At 44.8% G+C, this 19,835-nt stretch overlaps 1 long non-coding RNA gene across 1 annotated transcript in view; it reads left to right on the plus strand.

Annotated features, from left to right (window-relative positions):
* The first annotated feature begins 727 nt into the window (after positions 1-727).
* The window catches only part of LOC123362889, a 43,056-nt gene continuing 23,948 nt past the window's right edge, over positions 728-19,835 (plus strand). Inside the window, exon 1 of the long non-coding RNA XR_006576625.1 lies at positions 728-1,044. This is a non-coding gene — a long non-coding RNA (uncharacterized LOC123362889). The remainder of the gene's footprint in view (positions 1,045-19,835) is intronic.

A 19,835-nucleotide genomic window follows, 5' to 3' on the forward strand; every position in this document is an offset into this window, starting at 1 on the left:
AAACTGCTCAGTTAAAGACCTGTTCATGACACAAATCAGGGTTCCTCTGGCACCTTCACAGAAATGGGTAACCTACCACTGTTAGTCTTGAATGGAGATCAATCCATCACCCAGTACCAACTGTTTAGTACCATCATTGGTGCACAAGGTGCTGATGACCTCACTACCCATAACCCTGGTACCGGCTACTACAGAGCAATTGCTTTTGACATTGACCTTCTCAGCACTGTTTTTTCGCAGTCTGTGATTTACAGATGACTGCACAGCCTGAGTCACCACTACTATCCACTTTGAGAGTGCTGTGCACAGTGCTACCTTGGTACAAGAGGCTTTTAGCTGCATTATCCTGTGTAAGAAAAGCAGCAGCACCAAGGAGAGCAATCAGCCACGCAGCTGTAAGCATGAAAAGAGGGCGAAAACATCCTAACTTTCATCTGCCCCAATTAGCATAACAAAAGTTGTGACAGACTCATAATGCTTAACAATGCACAAAAAATGTACTTAGTTGGCGATTTAAGGCTTTTTATTAATATTAAATAGTGGTAGTTTAAGGTAAGGTTAACTAGAAATCCAAAATGGTGGCTGCAATGATTTTACCTCAGAAAATCAAAATGGAGGACTTAGGCTGAACTGACCAATAGCATACAGGTTAGTGGAGTGAAGTAAAATTCAGCAGGGTGAGATTAAATTCACTCCAAAATATCTGAAGGGAGAAGTCAGTCAAGTGAGAAGGAGGTTCTCAGCGAGGTCTGGCTCAAATGACATGTGAAGCTGATTGGCCAAACAGGTATCACCCCACCAGGAGGGGGCTATGCTAATTGCTAGCATTGAGAGAGCAACCATTCAGAAAGGGTCAAAAATCTTATATAAGGCAGAGAGCTGACAGGCTTCAGTGTGGGTGTTTAGCAGTTGTAGCAGATTGGGTGGAGCAGATCAGAAAGTGGAGCTTGGAGAAGCAGGGAAAAGAATCGATCAAAGAGCTGAAAGCATTTTGACAGAGCAGAAGGACCTAGACAAATCAGAGAGATTTGAAGAAGAGTAGGTGTAAGTATAATTATCTTGAATATAAAGAATGCATGGGTATGGTTGTAAATAAAGCGGGATGTCTACATATGAATGGATTTTACCCCACCCATTCTATGATTGCCTGATCACCACTCATAGAATGCTATTTACTTAGTAATGTTATTTAACGTGTAATATTGTAATGTTGTCTTATACATATGTATAAGGGATTTGTATGTTACATTGTAATAGGTTTTGTATTATATTCCAACATTGCATTGAGGCTTTATTCATACGTATAAGGGGTTATGTGTACTGTATTGTATATGGGATGTGTAGTTCGGTGGTTCAGTGTAGTTCAGTAGTTCTCAACCAGGGGTACATGTACATGTACCCCTGAGGGTACTCAGCAGTCTTCCAACTCATCTACATATATACCTAGTTTTACAACAGGCTACATAAAAAGCACTAGCAAACTCAGTAAAATTTCATAGACTGATTTGTTTATACTGCTCTGAATACTAGACACTGAAATGTAAGTACAATAGTTATAGGCAATTGATGTATTTTATAATTATACGATAAAATGAGAAAGTAAGCAATTTTTCAATAATAGTGTGCTGTGACACTTTCGTATTTTTATGTCTGATTTTGTAAGTTTTTAAGTGAGGTAAAACTTGGGGGTACACAAGACAAATCAGACTCTTGAACGGGGTACAGTGGTCTGGAAAGATTGATATCCACTGGTGTAGTTCATTGCATCACCTTACTGCAGCTTGCGTTATTGAATTATCCTGTTGAATATATTGTAATTGATTTATGTGTTTAAATAACCATTAATTTATTTTCAAAGAACTAGTGCTTGAGTGGCAATCCTTGAGCGGAGGGCTGTATCCGTAGCCTCCCCAGGGTAAACAGAACTAATCTGTTCTGGGGAGTCCTCTAAGGGTCAGAGACAAACTCCCCGGTAAAGCCTGGGTAATTCCCCAAGGGCAGGCCACCTCCTGTTACCCATTGCAATGGGCCAAATTAACAATCGTCTTACAGTCATAGGCTGGCCATTACTGGGGTGGCTTGGGTCCAAATTTTGGGGTAACAAACTAACCACACTGTGACAGGGCCAAGCACGTCTTCAGTACTGACAATAAAAGAGGACTTTAGCTCACCCTCAAGCCCTTGTTAGAGTAGCCCTGCCACTAGAGGAATACTTTTTTGCACCTCTCCCTCAGAGCACAGCAGAGAGTCACCTCCTACCCACTCATCTCAGCCCCACTCTTTGACTCCTACTGGTCAGACAGACAATCTAGGGACGGACATTATAGACCAAGACCTAAGGGGATCTAGGGAAGAGAATTCACCTTAGTATGCACCCTGAGGCCCTCAACCCCTTACTGCTATAACATTCAGCCCTGGTCCTACTCGGCACCTTGGAGCATGCAATCTACAAGGAAACCAACCCCTACTGCCCCTGCAAGGCTAGAACTGCCTCCCCTACAAAGTTCTCCTCCCCAGGATGCACTTCCTCACACAGCAGCAAGATGAGCAATAAAATGAGGAAGACATTCAGACAGAGGAGCAATTATTTCCAGGAGCCATTTCCTTGTCATCCCTAGATGAGGCGGTAGTGCCCACCACTTCTTGTCACCTGATGAAGCCTTTCTGAGAATTGCTCCATCAAATGGTGTATTCCCATGAGATTCCAGTTGAAACTGCAGGAAAAATCACAGAAGCTATTTGATCTTTTGCATCAGATAATTTCAGGGAGAAATTGTTAATGAGCAGTTATTAGAGCTAGCAAAACATTTTTTGCAAACCTCAGCATCTGCAGAGCCCATCTTAAAAAAGGCAAGGAAGCAATATCAACTGGGTTCCAATACTGTTACACTCACCCAGCCCAAGGATTCGTAGTGATCGTGGCTGATCATGAGCAGTCCAGACAGCAAAGGCCTCTGAAAGCAACTCCAAGGGCTAAAGATCCTCCCAACAATTTTGTTTTGAAGTTTAGAAATGTATATTGCTAATTATCAGTCCCTATTAGCAAAATACAATTACCTACATTGGGACAAAGTATCTAACTTACCGGTAATTGAAAAATTTCTCCAAGAGCACAGGGAAGCACTAAAATTCATTATCAATGAGGGTTAGTTTATAGCCGGTACTTCTTTTCAGGCAGCACTAGATGCATCAGACACAGCAGCAAGATCTATTGTCACATCCATTGTCATGCCCAGAGCTTCATGGTTACAGGGATACCAAAGGAAGTCCAGACAACTGTGATCTCTTTAACATCAAGACTGATGAAGTCCTGCACTTCTTGAAAGATGTGCATGCTACTCTTTTATCCTTGGGGGTTTATACAACAGCACATAAAAGAAAATAATCCAGACTGCAAGGTTATTGTAGACAGAGGTCCTCAACAAAGATCCTCTGAACAACCTAGGGAAAAGCAGAAATTTCACTGTAGGAATTCCCCAAGGAATTCTATGACTACTCATCTTGCACCCACCTGAAGACAGCAAATTTAATAATAATAATAAGAGATATGCCAATCTCCTAGAACTGGAAGGGACTTTGCAAGGTCATTGAGTCCAGCCCCCTGCCTTCACTAGCAGGACCAATTTTTGACCCAGGTCCCTAAGTGGCCTCCTCAAAGATTGAACTTACAACCCTGGGTTTAGCAGGCCAATGCTCAAACCACTGAGCTATCCCTTCCCCCCCAATGCTTTGATCAAGAACTGCTTGAAAAATTTTGAGATTCTATTTATTCTCAACCTGCAGGATGCAGACTTTAACTTATCAATCCACCCAGTTCACAGAGTATACATGGGATCCCAAATGGGATATTCTCACTCCCAGTACATAGTCCTGCCCTTTGGTCTTTCAACAGTGATAAGAATATTCACCAAAAGCTTGGCAGTCATGGTGGCTTACCTGAGAAAGCAAGGGATCCAGGTACATCTGTAGCTTGATGATTGGCTAATTTGAGGGAAATCACCACAACAAATGAATGACTCCATTCACATGTTCTTAAAACTTTTCACTATCCTGGGTCTCAGAATTGACAGAGAAAAGTCAATTCTAGTATGACTCTGATAATAGATTTCATAGGGGCCGTGCTAGATTCCACAATGGCAAGAGTTTATCTGCCACAAGACAGATTCAGTGCCACAGTAGGCCTCATCAGCCAGCTTCAAGGTTACCCTCAAATGTCCATATGAGCCTGCTTCAGACTTCTCAGTCACATGCCCTCCTACACTTATGTCACACAGCATGCCAGACTTCACCTGCACTGCCTGCAAGGGTGGCTGAAATCTGTGTATCTACCAAAGAGACATCACATGGATGGGCATAAGTGTACAAGTTCCCCCAGAAGATCTCTCATCATTAAATTGGTGGAAAGACTCACTCTGGGTATGCATAGGAGGACTGTTTTCTCCACCTCTTCCCATAAAGACACTGTTGAAGGATGCCTTCTCTTGAGAGACATACACAGTGTAACTGCCATGGTGCTGTTGAAACAAGCTTGTTTACTCTTAAGGTTAAAATCATTACCGAGAAAATGTTTAAAAAAAAAAAAAGAACCTTTAGCTCAGTTGATTCATTTGCCAGGTTTCTTTCCCGAATCCCACACCAGCCAGGGGAGAAGCAAAACCATACACCCTTGATGTAGCTGGTATTCTATCAGTTTACCTGGATAGAACGAAGTCATTCCGTCATGGCTTTTCATAGTGTTTGCAGAGAGTATGAAGGGTCAGGCAATATCTACCCACAGACTGTCTATGTGGGTGTCTAATTTTATTAAATCACGTTATGAGTTATCTAGATTAGATCCACCCATGGTGTTTAGAACCCACTCTACTAGGGCTTGAGCAGCTTCTGCAGCTTCCCTGAGAAGCGTACCAGTCTCTGCAATGTGCAAGGCGGCTCCATAGGGTGGGGGGTCAGTCTAAACTTTTACAGAGCATTATTCCCTTGTTGAGGCATCAAGATCTGATGCCTGTGTTGGCAGAGCTGTCCTACAATCATTATTCAAATAGACTCTGCACTTCTCCCTACAAAGTCACTGGTTGTGAGGCACCACATGCAAAATACGTATGGAATACCACTCGAGAAAGGAAAAAATCTTGTTTTACTCTACAGTTACAGTGGTTCTTCAAGATGTGGTGTTCTCCTTCCACACTACCGTGATATCCTGTAACACTTGGATTCTTTATTGGTGAAGTAATTGAGGAACTTTTGGGCCCACTCCTCCATTTAGGTTGGGAGCAGGAGTGTATTTCACAAGACTGGTCACCTACATTGACTGGAGCCCCAGTGTGCCAGGTAATCTTACTCTACCTCAGGGCAGAGGGGAAGCAGAGTTGAGACCTTGGGGCTGACGAGATCAAGACCTAAGAGACGATGACTTCAGAGGACCCAGGAAAATACAGCATTGGCCTGGTCTAACCTGATATCGGCTCCCACTGGTTACACAGTGCACCAGAGGGACAATGTTATCCTTGAAGAGTTCACCATGCACTCTACTTTATGACAGTGCCTCGGTGGATGATTGCAGAATCTGCAGCAACCTTTCTAGGGATTGCCAAGAGGTTGGTAGGCTATAGCAACCTCTGTCCTTCATCACTGAAGGTTGTTGAAAAAGCGTGTATCCTGACTTATGTAATTATATGCTAGGGCCCAACAGATTTCACAGATCAAAGAACTGATATTTTGATGTGTTTTATTTATTAGCAGCCATTTTTTCATCGGTGTGGAACTTGTACAAGGATGTGTCGAAGTAAGTTGGTCACCAAAGATTTGAAAAATGGAGAAATAAATACAGAGGAAAAAAAACACTAGCAGTATTTGGAAACTATGGAAGTTAGCATGGACATCACAAAAGGCAACCGAAGGCAAGATTTATGACTGGACTGTGGGGATATACCCAGCAATTATTTCATTATGGATCTCTCTGAAGGATCTCATGAGGCATTCAAGCAACAATAAAGCAAAGGAAAAAGAAATAAGCACTAAATTAGTTATCAAAAGTTCATTTTCAGAACCTATTTCATGATGTCTGAAAAATCCGAAGTGCCACACTCAGTCATTAGTTTTGCTGTATTGCTGCACTTCACCATGTTTAATACAGAAATACGCTATATGAAATCTTCCTATTTATGAAATCTGGTTTGCTTTGTTTTAGCAAATGGAAGAGGAATAATAAAATAGACTGAGCACAGGAGGCACTTTTTCATTTTCCTGTGGGGTCTCTGATACTCCTGCTAGGTTTCACTTGACACTCTGAACCATAGCCTCTGGCAACCCCTCCATGCATCCACCTGTCTATCTGTCCTTGGAGTCCTCCCAAAACTTTTATATTTTAAGTTGAAAATTACTAGACTTGAATGTTGCGTTCCTGAGCTTTGCATGCTTGTACTTGAAATTTAAACATGGTCTGCCTTGTGATGCCTTCAAGGACTACACCAAATCCTCGAGTACAATTGAATTCAGAATAAGGGACTATCCATAGGATTCAGCAATGGAGTGGGTTGCCACATAAAGAGAGCTCCTCTCCGTGCCAAAGTGATAAACATTTTACCAGGAAGAAAACAGACATATATCCACCCTATAAGGAAATATAACAATGGTCATGGGCTGCCCTTCTTGGAAATCTGGGATAAATAAAACACTCCGATGTTTTCTTTCCCTGTAAACTGGCACCTACCAAACTAGGTAGATAAGCTTCTGGAAAAACTGTTAGAGGAGCTAAACACAGGGTTTCTTACAGAATCTAAGCTAAGTGGTCTATTGGCTGCATTTCCATTTAAGAACCCTTCATGTTTTCACGTGGAAGCCTTGCAGGGTGTTATAAAAAGAACCTTTAAATATGGTTACATTTGCAATCATTATTGGTTCTATAAATCTTTCCCTGCTCTGGGTAACATCACCTTTCCTAAGAATACACCACCCCCTTACATAAGATAGGAGCAGTGAAGCATTGCAGTGAGCAGATGTCCCCATTTCTCTGAGTTACTGAGTATTTCTGTTTTCTCCTCTTAGGTTTTGCTGCCGTTCTGGTTTTGGGGTCATCAGTAAATTTGATCCCAATTACATTTACTTCCACTTTCCTCTTGGTCCATGAGAATAATGTAGATTTGCAAACTGACATCTGCTGTCTTCCGTTTGATACTAGTGCCCAATTGTGGGTCTTTACTCTCAGCATTACTCTATTTTCAATTCTGTTCATTTCTGGCTGGGTCTGAACCCTATTTATGTGGCATTTTATCAAATGAATGCTTTTACTGGTAACTAACTGTACATTCTCCACTGCATTCCATGTATCTATTAAATCAGTTACTGCCTGTTTTTAGCAGTGTAACTCTTATTAGTGTTGCTTTTCTGTTATTCGATACCAGTCTCTCCAATATTAATATACCAGCTCCCTTTTTTTATCTCCAAATGTTTCCCAAAGGATTGTTACTTGGCAGATATTCTCTGGTTATTCTTGCCTACATTTTTCTAAAGAGATCTACCCCATTTGCCTTTTCGTGAGCATCAGATTCCTTCCTGACTCCCATCTCGGGGTACAAACAAGGTGCAGATGTCAGAGAGCATTTATTATTGTGCAATAGCCTTGTTACAGCGTGCACCAGAAAAGAATAATAGAATCATAGAATATTAGGGTTGGGAGAGACCTCAGGAGGTCATCTAGTCCAACCCCCTGCTCAAAGCAGGACCAACACCAACTAAATCATCCCAGCCAGGGCTTTGTCAAGACAGGCCTTAAAAACCTCTAAGGATAGAGATTCTACCACCTCCCTAGGTAACCCATTCCAGTGCTTTACCACCCTCTTAGGGAAATAGTGTTTCCTAATATCCAACTAGGGTAACCAGATGTCCCAATTGTATAGAGACAGTCCCGATTTTGGGTCTTTTTCTTATATAGGCTCCTATTACTCCTGCCCCCTGTCTGGTCAGCCTATATCCAACCTAGGCCACCCCCACTGCAACTTGAGACCACTGCTTCATCTTCTGTCATCTGCCACCACTGAGAACAGCCTAGCCCCATCCTCTTGGGAACCCCCCTTCAGGTAGGTGAAGGCTGCTATCAAATCCCCCCTCAATCTTCTCTTCTGCAGACTAAATTACCCCAGTTCCCTCAGCCTCTCCCCGTAAGTCATGTGCCCCAGCCCCCTAATCATTTTCATTACCCTCCTCTGGACTCTCTCCAATTTGTCCACATCCCTTCTGTAGTGGGGGATCAAAACTGGACAGAATACTCCAGGTGTGGCCTCACCAGTGCCGATTAGATCACTTCCCTTGATCTGCTGGCAATGCCCCTACAAATGCAGCCCAATATGCCGTTGCCCTTCTTGGCAACAAGAACACACTGCTGACTCATATCCAGCTTCTCGTCCTCTGTAATCCCCAGGTCCTTTTCTGCAGAACTGCTGCTTAGCCAATTTGTCCCTAGCCTGCACTTGTCCTTGTTGAACCTCATCAGATTTATTTTGGGACAATCCTCCAGTTTGTGTAGGACATGCTGGACCCTATTCGTACCCTCCAGCATATCTACCTCTCCCCCATCTTAGTGTCATCTGCAGACTTGCTGAGGGTGCAATTCATCCCATCATCCAGATCATTAATAAAGATGTAGAACAAAACCGGCCCCAGGACCAACCTCTGAGGCGCTCCGCTTGATAACGGCTGCCAACTAGATATCAAGCCAATGATCACTACCCGTTGAGCCCGACAATCTGGCCAGCTTTCTATCCACCTTATAGTCCATACATCCAATCCATACTTCTTTAACTTCCTGGCAAGAATACTGTGGGAGACCATATCAAAAGCTTTGCTAAAGTCAAGATATATCACATCCCACTGCTTTCCCCATATCCACAGAGCTAGTTATCTCATCATAGAAGGCAATCAGGTTGGTCAGGCATGACATGCCCTTGGTGAATCCATGTTGACTGTTCCTGATCACCTTCCTCTCCTACAAGTGCTTCAAAACAGATTCCTTGAGGACCTGCTCCATGATTTTGCCAGGGACTGAAGTAAGGCTGTAGTTCCCCGGGTTCTCTTTCTTCCCTTTTTCAAATATGGGCACTATATTTGCCTTTTTCCAATCGTACAGGACCTCCCACGATCACCACAAATTTTCAAAGATAATGGCCAATGGCTCTGCAATCACATTAGCCAAGGGTGCTAAAGGAGTTGGCTGCATTAGATCTGGCCCCGTGGACTTGTGCATGTCCAGCTTTTCTAAATAGTCCTTAACCTGTTCTTTCACCACTGAGGGCTGCTCACCTCCTCCCCATACTGTCTTGCCCAGTGCAGCAGTCTAGGAGCTGATCTTGTCTGTGAAGACCAAGGCAAAAAAAGCATTGAGTACTTCAGCTTTTTCCATATCATCTGTCACTAGGTTGCCTTTTCCATTCAGTAAGGGTCCCACACTTTCCCTGACCTTCTTGTTGCTAACATACCTGTGGAAACCCTTCTTGTTACCCTTCACTTCCCTTGCTAGCTGCAACTCCAGCTGTGCCTTGGCCTTCCTGATTACACCCCTGCATGCTCGAGCAATATTTTTATACTCCTCTCTAGTCATCTATCCAAATTTCCACTTCTTGTAAACTTCCTTTTTGAGTTTAAGCTCACCAAAGATTTCACTATTAAGCCAAGCTAGTCGCCTGCCCTATTTGCTATTCTGGTACAAGTGCTGGAGGAACCAACTAGGGGCTGTACTTTTCTGTGCCTGAGCTACTTGTTTTGTGGGGCTCTCAGGCAGAGACATTTGGCCTTCTTGAGCCAGCAAGGAGTCCTATCTTTGGGAGCTCTGATGCCTATTACTTTGTCAGCAACTGACAGATTTGGGGGTTCTAAGAAAAAAATGTTACATGGACTCAAGGTACTACAGACCAAAAATGTGGTGATTCCCCCTGGGGTAAAACCTATACACCAAAACTGTATCACTGTAGGAAAAAATAGCATTGAGTGAATTAAAAATAAATAATAACTTTGAGAAACAAAACACCAACTGGAGGGAGAAACTCAGGTGGTAAAGGTACATTTTCACTTATAAAACAATCATAAAGTCCCCCCAAATAACTCATGTTCTCTAAAACATGTTCCCTAATGATATAAGCTAAAACTAAGGATGGGTAGCAAATATTTAGTGGGATCAACTCTGAATGGAAACTAGCAGAATAACTCTGCTCCCTATACCTCAAAAGCAGAGACACAGCCAAAGGAACCCAGCGCACACTTCCTGGTGCTTGGCAAAGTCATTCTCTCAAGAACTGAATTCCCCTTACAACCCCATTGTGTAATAATACCCCCACTCTGTGCTCAGACAACCTTGTGGTCATCCCAGCATTCAGCTATATACAGGCCCTCCCAGCATGAACATTTTATTGCTGTTTGATATCTAATCTCTTACATTCCTAAGTACAAATATGTCAAATCAAACAATGAACTCACAGGTACACCTGTCAGAGATGCCAGACTACTACACCACTAGCCTGATTCCTAATGGGAGTGTCAAGTGTCTGTGTGGGAAATCCATGTTGCTTGGTTTCATTCTAGGTCTCCTTTGAGGTGTTGCATAAACTCCTTTACATTTTTGTCGGTGATCTGGATTTTGATGGCTCTGTGACATGCTGTCTGGCAGAACCTCGGCTGGATTCCATTTCTCTGCGCTCTAATCATTCCCTGGGACTGGTCACTCAGTTTTGCAGATCTCCCCCAGGTTAATAGCAATCCCTGTCTCAGCGATTAGCTACAATATATATGAGAACTGATGCCCAAATAAACAATATTTAATAGGTTTTAGCTTTAATTTAGCAGTAAATAAGTGTTGAAAAACTCACCAGAGCCTATTTAGCACTGCCTGTACACTTTTCCCAAGAACAATAGCATCATCCAAGAATAGCCCTGCTTGGACTCTGTCCAAAAGGTGTTGGAATGTTACCAGGGCATTGCAAAGTCCAAATAGCCTGATATTCCATTCAAGAAAGTCCTTGTGACTATAGGATGTGGCTGCTTTATATACTCTTGGGGTCCCTGTGACCTATCAGTAACCAGATACCAAATTTGGGGTAGAAAACCAGTGACTGTTAATGTGTTGAAGGTATATTCCATTTGTGGTGATGGACAGACATCTTTAACTGTACCATCAATGAGAGCCTGGTTTTCGATATACAAGATGAAGATTTGGTCCTTTTTATCTACTGTTCTAGATAGATTCTTATGCCATCTTCAGCACGGTAGCATCTGAGCATCTTTAACTCCACACCATCACTAAGGCCCTTTGTTTTCAATTTTTATAGATTTTCCCCAAAAATTCCTGGGATTTTTTAAAAAAACCACATTATTTTCACCAAATTTGGGATGCTCCAGAACTTCCTGGACTTAGCTCCCCATTCCAGAAGGAAAGATAACAGCTCAGTCTCCTCTCACAGTGTTTCTGCTCAGAGGAGTGTAACTGCTATGCTGCAGTGGGGGAGCGAGATGGGCAAGGTCACCTGACTGCTGCAGCAACAGACCCGCAAGGAGAAAAAGGTTTCTTCAACTGCTACATCACAGTGAATACCAGGCAACCCCCACCAGTCCCACCTGCCTCCCACCATGAGAACTGGGAATCCCTTCACTGGCCGGGCACCTGCCACCTGCTGCTTTCCTTGAGTGCTGATTGAAACTTTCAGCCATCATATGAAGTGCAGAAGAAACGGGAATCCTGTTCTTCAACAGACAGAACGTTCTCTAACAAAGATGTGTGGCATTTTGATCAACAATGTCTCTGTGGAACTTTAGCACAAAGCACATCTGGGGAAAGTCCAGGGAAAAAAACAAATCTTTTCATGTCCTTTTTGCCAGTCAGTGAGCAGGATACGCTCGGAAAGGCTTTCCAAGACCTTAACGCAGAGCTGTCAAGGAAATGGAAAGCTACTGTCACTCATAATATGTCCCCTGAAGCTCTTTAGAGCAAGCTATCATTCTGGAAAGTCATTGTGCTATTTGATCTCCCATTGCAAAAGGGTGTCCTCTACTGATAAATGTCATGATTATTTTTGTATTGGATTCCCCATGGCTCCTAATGAAAAAAGGGCTAAACTGGAAAGTGAATTCCATGTGCACATGGCGATGCTTCCCTCCAGACAACAGTGACATCACTCCATTTGAAATATGGAAAACCCACTGCACCAAATTCCCAAAGCTGAGCCAGGCAGTTTCTCACATCCTCACTGTCCTGCCTGGCTCAGCTAACATGGAGAGAATATTTTTCTGAATTCGGCTACCTCCAGGACTGCAGGAGGACGGACCTTGGAAAAGACACTGAAACAACTTGTTGTGAGCCTACACCACACAGGTCTTTTGGAATTCACACTGAAGCCCCTTCTATCAAGAGTAAGAAACAGAAAACTGTTTTAAAAGGAAGCTTAATTTCTGCAATGGGGATTAGAGAAATGGTTTCATAAACTCTTACTTTTCTCTTTTTGTTGCTTTTTTTCTGACCTTCTGTCCCCCAATATTTATCTATAAAACAGTGAAGTTAATTTTTTGCACTGAATATCACCCATTTTCTATTTGTTGTAATAAACACTGATCAACTCCTAGGAAATTTTAAACAAAATAAAAGCCAGTAACAAAGGGCCTTAACCATCACAAACAGCCCATATGCTGTTGCTTCTCTGATTCTAAACTAAACTCAGTCTGATCAGCTATATCGTTCTGTTTTTGCTTAGCCACAGTTTCACAGGGAGCTCTCCTAGTTTGTAGGCCATGCTACACTAGTCAAATCTTTAGGTCCTCTGGAAAACACTTCAGCATATATTGTGGAGCACCTGAGTCAATCCCAACTGTTCCCTGCAGCAAAGTTCTGTGGAACGGCTTTCCATCATTGTATTCACCAGTGCTCTGGGATAGCAGAGAGATTATCCTTACCGTGTTGCTGAACAGTGCTGACAACTATTCCTTCATTGCACCTGTCAGTAAAAATACTTTCCACTTGTTCTATCTCCCTAGCCATAGCAACCTTCATTAAAGTTTATGGCATTGGTCACATCTTGTAGATTCTTATAGGAACATTTTTTGCAGTCTATTTGCCAGGGTTCTGGTTTTTAGTACCGTGAAACTCTACATAAAACCTTAAGTAGTGCTGAAAAGAGCCTCATCTTTTACTTGGCCCTGGTAGTAGACATTTCTAGATACTACCTATTCCTCCCACCCCCACCAATAAACCCCAAACTACAGTTCAGACTGTGCAGAGTTGTGGGCTTTTCCTTTGTAGCTACTGTAAAATAAAGATATTCTCTTCCCATAAAGATTTATTCTGTGATCTCCAAAATCTAACCATATTGTGGACTATATTGTTCTCTGCAGTAACAGTCACAAGGAAATTTATATTGGCTGTTTGTGTGCCAGTTTGCACTGGCAATTTAATCTTGCCAGCCACCTGAACTGTAGCATGGCTAATACCCCTAAAGAGGTATCTCCAGAGATCTCTAGCTGACATTTTTGGTAAACAGCAGTAATTTTGGAGGGGAAGCACATTTCTCTCTACATCACTATCACCACAGAGCATATTTTTCTATCATGAAGGAAAATACGAACCCAACTGGCTAAGCACTGTCCTCTCCATGTCAGGGCAGCATTATTAATCCAGATTTAGGTTTTCATTCTATTTTATTTTATTTCATCTCACTGAAGTTTTACCATGAGGGTATTTGTCATAATGCCCTACCCCTGAGTTATGTGGCAAATATTCCTAGATCAGCCCTTATTTCAGCTAAGTGGTAATTAACATCCAAATATTTTGAGTTCTCTCTCTGACATTGTATTTACCTAGGAAAGGGTTTTGATTTTGGCCTACACTTAACCAGTCTAAAATCAGTGGACACATGTTGAACCTTTGGCTAAAATCAGCAAGACAATTTGTCTCAAGTTTTCTTTCCCTTTGAGGGGATTTTCTGGGCCTCACCACGGGAACTTTATGTTCTGACACACCCTTCCCAGCCACGTGGATAAACCAGCTAATCCTTTTCTCATTTTGCCTGGTAGCTTGAAACTTGTGAAATACTTCACCGGCTTTGGCTAAAGTGCGTATCCTAGTGTGTGTGTTAACTTCTGATCACCTAAAGTTTCCTGCTAATGTTCAGGCATATCTCAATACATAATAGAGGCCTTCTGATAACTATCCCAGGGAAATCGAAGCACTCCATGCGACTGAGGAGCTCTCTAACACAATGCTATTGTTAGGGGCACAGCATGGTTAGAAAGCCAAAATTGGCTTCCCTCTCTGGAACCATCCATTGTAATCCCAAGCATCAGATTGAGAGGTGTAGGGCACACCAGACCCTGCAGCCCCTCACAGACAGTTTTAACTACGTGGCCGTTGTACCAGTAGCTGGTCTTTATGCAGCTTTCAAATCAATAAAGGTGTGATCCTGTGTCAGTGAGGATTCTTTCCTCAAAGGCTGAGTTCTCATCACTGCTATCTGGTGTGGTGTCACTATCATGATTAATCCCATGTCAGTGCTTGATTTGGAACTTTAGTTGGGGATGCTCACAGATCCAGATTAAAGAGGCATGTGCATATTTACAAAACAATTGTGAAGTCTCCCACCAAAAAATACCCATATGCTTCCAAAAATATTTTACTTCAGATCTTTTTACAACTAAAACTAAAGGTGTATGGTTAAGCAACATTTATCAGGATTAAGTCTGGATTAACTCGACATGCCTCCTCCTTCTAGATCCCTAGCCCTCAACAAGAGAGGGAGAGAAGGGAACCCAGAGCCCACTTCCTGATGTTCAGCAAATACATTCCCTTCCCACCAAAAAGGTGAACTCCCTCTACGGGCCCAATCAGGTAATATGTTGCAGGGTCCAGTCATCATCAGTCTCTGTCCAGGGACCATGCACTCCCGTCTGCCTGGAGACATAGGTGCTGGAACTAAAGGTGCTGGGGGTGCAGCAGCACTCCCTGGTTTGAAGTGGTGTCCATCATATACAGGGTTTACAGTTTGGTTCAACAGTTTTCAGCACCCCCACTATACAAATTGTTCCAGCACCTATGCCTGGAGTAGGGTTGCCAACCCTCCAGGATTGTCCTAGAGTTTCCAGGAATTAAAGATTAATCTTTAATTAAAGATTAATTCATATGATGAAATCTCCAGGAATTTGTCCAACCAAAGTTGGCGACCCTAGTCCTGGAGACCTGCCTGAAGAAGCTCTACCTTGCAACTCTCCACAGCAGTCTTTCTATCTTCACTTGCAGCTGCCAAGCCACTCCAGAACTTAGATGTTTTTGGGTCTGAGGCTTCATTCAGAATTGTCCTCTCCTCTCTCAAGTAAGCTTACTCCCGCACTTGGCAGTTTCTCCCAGCTTCTCTGAAGCGTTCCATTTCCTGCTACTCCTCCATCCCCAGGAACTCCCAGCCATTCTGCAACAAACACCCATCTGTCCATTACTGGGGCTCTGCAGTGGCAGCCTCCCCACCTGTAGTAAAAGCACTGCCTGCTCCATTCCCTGCATCCTACAATTCCTGGGTGTGGTCTTCTTATAATGCTGGCCCTTCAAGCCCGCTCCCTTTTCCCTTCCAACCTCCCACCCCTTTTCTCCACAGCCAGTAGAAGCTTCTGTGAGTGATGTTTTGAGTATACTGTGGCACAGGTCCCTTCCACCCCTCTTCAGATTACAGGCCAACTACCCATCCTCCTCTCACCACCCACATCTCCTCCTTCCCTTTCCTGCCTGTCAACTTCCCTCTGCACTATGGAGTTGGATTTAGTGGAGGGCAATCAGGATTAGGACTCATTCCCCCTTAATTTGTACCTTCTGCAGAATCAAGTGCTGAGATGTGCTACCAGTTAGCTCCTGACCTCCCTTGCCACCTAGGTCATTGAGGTCCCTAAGGGTGGGATCCACAAAGGGACTTAGGCATTGCTGTGCAGAGTGCTACAGTGCCTAAAATATCACGGGAACATACGATAATCCGCAAAGCCTGAGTTAGGTGCTAGGCTTCTTGTAGCAGGGTGGACCCCTGCTCTGGCCCTGAAGGGGTTAAAAACAGCCCTGGGAAGGGGCTGTAGCAGGAGAAAACAGCCTTTAGGCTGGGCTGATGGGGGAAGTGGCTGCAGCTGGGGCCACACCCCAATCAGGCCACAGCTGGCCCTTATAAGAAGGCCAGGGAAGCCAGAAGCCAAGACAGTCTCTCTCTGCCTTCAGAGAGAGAAGGGCCTAGCTGCAGGGAGCTTGAGATTGGATACCTGAGTGAAGCAGGGCTGGGGAAAGGCTGAGGAGCTGGGGAGCTCCAGCCTGGAAAGCCCCAGGCTGTGGCCTAGCATTGGGCCAACAGGTACTAGGGGTTGCAGAGGGCAGCCCAGAGGTAGGCCAAGGCAGCAGGTCCAAACCCCTTTGCCTGTGATGAGTAGGCTGATACTGCAGTCTGCCCCAGAGTGTGGGGCTAGACAATGACTGGCAGTAGCCAATACTGAGGCAAGGTGGGGATAGAGGGTGGAGTTCCCCAAGGAGGGGAGACCCAGAGAGAAAGGGGTACTGCCAGGGGGCAGCAACCCCATGTAAGAGGGCACCGGGTCCAGGGAGGGACACGGGGGCCTGAAGACAGGCAGATCACCAGCCTGCAGAGGGCGCTCCAGCGCTGGAAAAGAGCTAATTCCCAGAGTCACCAGCAGGAGGTGCCACAGGGGTGAGTCCCGACCCTGTTACACTTCTATATAATGCATGGGGAGACATAAACACCATAGAATTAACTCTGCAAAAACCAGAATGCTGGGTGGGGAGCAGCTAAGATAACCAATGGGAGATACCAAGGAGAGGAACACATGCTAAGCCTGCCCCTCTCTTGGAAATTGACATTAAATTCTGTTAGTGATCTGTGAATTGGAGGGGAAGAGAGGTGCTGAGCTACCTTAAACTGTATGCAGGACCTGAAACAGGACAGCCAGGAAGGAGGTCCTCCCTTATAATCCTTAGCTTTGCAGTTAGGTAGTCACCCAGGATGTGGGAGACCCACCTTCGCCGCTGATTCAAATCCCTTCCCTGCCAGAGAAGGAGGAACTTGAACAAGGATCAGCCACCTCTAAGGCACATGCCCTAGCCACTAGGCTATGGAACAGTCTGATGTGTGTCTTCCTCAATCTCTCCACTTGAAGTTCTTCCACTTTAATTAAACAGTGAAACATAGGTGCTGGAACTAGGGGTGCGGTGGGTGCTGCAGCACCCCCTGGCTTGAAGTGGTTTCCATTATATACAGGGTTTACAGTTTGGTCCAATGGCTCTCAGCACCCCCACTATACAATTTTTTCCAGCACCCCTGCAATGGAATACTTAAATATTAATTGGGTCAGAGAAAGAATTAGAATGACACTACTGCCTAGTACTGTCATCTCATGTTAGGGGGGCAGATTCTTATTCAAATCCCTTCTCCCCTTCAGTGGAAGACGGACTTAAACCAGGGGATTCAACTCTGACGGAGGACTTCAGTCCTGGGATCTGATTGGTGGAGCTCCAGGGGTCATGATTCTTTCCCTGTGTAACCCCTTTGGGGTTTAGAAAGCACGGCCCCTTTAAATCTTTGTCCTGAGGGGTGGAGGGAAGTGCTAATTGTTCCAGGAAGAGGAAGTGCTGGTTTCTGAGGGGGTGGGGCGGAAGTGGAGTGAGAGGGAGAGCAACAGGGTATGTGTGTCTGGAGCTCCACGCAGAAGGACTGCAGCAATAGGGTGTCCAGGTGCCCAGTTTTCGACCGGAAAGTCTGGTTGAAAAGTGGACCTGACGAAGTGTCCAGTCAGATTTATTGACTGGACACTTCAAGTCCAGTTACTGCGAGCGGGGGAGGCGGGGAGGAGCAGGGTCATCACCCACTCCAGCCCCTACTCAGCTGAGGCTGCCTCCTACCTTTTGTCGGAGAAAAAGTAGTTCTCACTTTTTGGTTGGGTGCAGCAGAGTCAGATACTTTATTTTCTCTTTATAATTTTATAGAGGGAGGGAGTGCTCTAGGACACAGGGTTGTCCCAGTCCCAGGCAGGTCTCTCTCCAGGTAAACAATTACAGCAAGCATTTATACTTTTTGTTACCTACAACAATGAGCAACAGCTGCATTTTGTTTATACGTAGGCTATTTTATTATCTTCTTTTTCTCACTTCTATTTAGACGCCAATTTACATTCCTTATTATCGACACAAGGTCGCAGCGACTTCTCCCACAGTTCTTTCCCACTCGCTTCACACAAACCTCGCGTTATTAGGGTTACAGCTAGCCTGACTCTTGCTAACAGAGACTGTCATGCATTGAAATCCCTGTCAGTTCTTGCTCTACTTCCACACTTTGTTGGGCAGCTGCAGCTCCCATCCCCGGCTCCACAGGTGAGCCCCTCCTGACCCAGGCAGCCGGGGGTGGGAGGGGAAAAGCAATGAGCAACAGGGGGAGGAAGAGGAGTGGACCGGGGCAGGGTCTCAGGGGAAGAGGCAGGGCAGGGGCAAGAGGTTGGGAGAAGGGGTGGGGCAGGGACAGGACTTTGGGGCAATAGGCTGGGCAGGGGTGAGGCCTGGGGGGAAGAGACAAGGCAGGTGATGGTCCAGCACTCCTGCTGGAGTGTCCGGTTTTTAAATATTATTACCAAGTTGGCACCCCTATGCAGCAAGCAGGCCCTCACAACGTAAAGCATCCGAGAACCTGCCCGAAGCCTGGGAGGGACAGAGCGGCTGATTGGGGACACCCCAGGATGGGAGCCAAGAGGAGCTCTGTGCCAGGGAGGAAATTTCCCAAGAAGGACAAACTGGAGTTGGACCCATTACCACTGCTGCCCAGAGCTGTGAGTACTGGGGCGTGACACCTTGCATTGGGAATAAAAAGGGAGGCTGTTAGCTAGTTAAGTGGGGAGGTTGCCGCTCTGTGCTGGTTTGCAGAAAGTGGCAGAAGATGGCACCAGAGGGGGTTGTTTGTTGGGGAAGGTTTACTGGTGCCCAAGATACCAGGAGCTTCCAAGACTCACCACTGGATTGCAACTTTGCCCTGGACTCCTAAACTCAGAGTGCAGATGCATTGCTCAGTGTCTGCCCTTTCAGAGTCCACCACTGGACCTATGTGGGCCTCGTGTTGAATGCAACCCAGTTTTATTGCTCCTCCTGTCTTTCCCCCTGATGTCTTTCTCCATCCATCCCTCTGTAAATACGTATTTCCCTTTCTTATATTCATTGTTCTATTCCGGTGTGTGTGTTCACTCCTGGGCGTGCTGGGGGGAACAGGTGCCCTTGGGGTGGAAGGGACTTTCCCTGCTACATTCCTGCACATGCCTTTTCTTGGTCAGAGCTGCCTGCAGGACAGAGACTCTAGCTTGGTCATGCGGGCACTAAAGTTACACCTGCTTCTGTTTAAACCAAGGAGAGGAACAGGAAGTTGTCTGTGCAACTCCTTAGAAGTGCTTCTCTTGTGCTATCTGCTCCTGCTGTCTGCTCTGACCTACTGGTATCCTAACCCAGCCCCCCAGTCTCAGACTTTGATCTCCTGCTACCTGACATCTGAGTCTGCCCTCTGGCACTGCTGCAGACTCTGATCCCCTGGTATCTGACCCGGCCTGGCTCCTGACTACAGCTTCAGCCATTAGGTCAGACTGCCTGCATCCTGGTAGTGACATGACATTTCTGATGCAATTTTAATTACATTAGCTATTCTTGGTGTTCTATCATAAAACCTAACGCCTGGCTTATGTTGTATTGTGCACAAGGCTGGCTGTATCTCAGTGATGGGAGAAGTGGTTCTCTATATATAATCTGTAGAGCAGTTTAAATTTGTCAAGTGCTTTGTAATCCTCCAGGATGGAAAAATACC

Source organism: Mauremys mutica, chromosome 2 (genome assembly GCF_020497125.1).
Source record: "Mauremys mutica isolate MM-2020 ecotype Southern chromosome 2, ASM2049712v1, whole genome shotgun sequence".
Taxonomy (NCBI): domain Eukaryota; kingdom Metazoa; phylum Chordata; order Testudines; family Geoemydidae; genus Mauremys; species Mauremys mutica.